A 1,377-nucleotide genomic window follows, 5' to 3' on the forward strand; every position below is an offset into this window, starting at 1 on the left:
TTGCCCTTGCTCCTGTTAAAGTGTTGAATTATGTTAATTGATTTGCGTATGTTAATTAGGAAGCCTACAGAGTGGGAGAAGATCTTCACCAATCAAACAACAGACAAAGGCCTCATATCTAAAATATATCAACAGCTCAAAAAATTGAATCACTCCAAAACTAATCCCCAAAGTAACAACCATCCCATTAAAAAATGGGCCAAAGACTTAGAGTCTTCTCTGAAGAAGAAACAAAAATGGCCTATAGACACATGAAATGCTCAACATCTCTGGTCATAAAAGAAATGCAAATCAAAACAACTCTAAGATTCCACCTCACTCCAGTTAGAATGGCCAGAATCAGGAAAACGAATAACAACAGATGCTGGAGGGAATGTGGCCAGGAGAGATCACTACTACACTGTTGGTGGGAGTGCAAACTCCTTCAACCACTATGGAAAGCAATAGGGCAATGCCTCAAAAGGCTAAACATAGGGCTGGGAGTTTGGCCTAGTGGTAGAGTGCTTGCCTAGCATGCACGAAGACCCGGGTTCGATTCCTCGGTACCACATACCGAGAAAAAAAAAAGCTGGAAGTGGTGCTGAGGCTCAAGTGGTAGAGTGCTAAACTTTGAGAAAGTCCAAGGACTTTCCAGCCCAAGCCCAGGACTGGCAAAAAAAAAAAAAGGCTAAACATAGAGATCCCCTATAACCCAGCAATTCTACTACTTGGCATTTACCCAACCATCCAGAAACTAGGGCATACTAAATTCACTACCACAACAATGTTCATTGCAGCATTATTCACCATAGCAAAAATATGGAACCAACCTAGATGTCCCTCAGTTGATGAGTGGAGCAACAAGTTGTGGTATTTGTCCACAATGGAATTCTATGCTGCTGTCAGAAAAAACGACATCGACCCATTTGTTAGGAAATGGAAAGTCTTAGAAAAAATCATATTAAGTGAAGTAAGCCAGACTCAAAGGAAATTAGGCTCAATGGTTTCCCTCATTTGTCATAATCAGTAGAAACCTTGGGCTCTACTAGCAGAGATCTGCAATAGAGCAAAACCTTGATACATAAGGCCATATAATATGAAGCTAATTGAAAAGACCTCCAGGATATTGAAACAAAAGCCATATAATGAATGATTGTTGTCCTTAATGTACTATGTTATCTCTCATCTCTTTTGCTGTCCCTTGGTTATCTCATATTGCTACAGTATCTCACTTTGTTATCTGATATATTGGATTTATTTGTATTTGGTTATTTGAAATTAGATAAGGAAGGGGGGAAAACCAAGACGGCAAGGTGGGGTGCAGGGGAGGGTAATGGGGACCAAGACATGTGAAAGGGTATCAATATATGTGAATTAATGCACCTTCTATCTGGCAAA

This window comes from Megascapheus bottae, chromosome 5 (assembly GCF_031878675.1).
Source record: "Megascapheus bottae isolate mThoBot1 chromosome 5, mThoBot2.hap1, whole genome shotgun sequence".
NCBI lineage: Eukaryota > Metazoa > Chordata > Mammalia > Rodentia > Geomyidae > Megascapheus > Megascapheus bottae.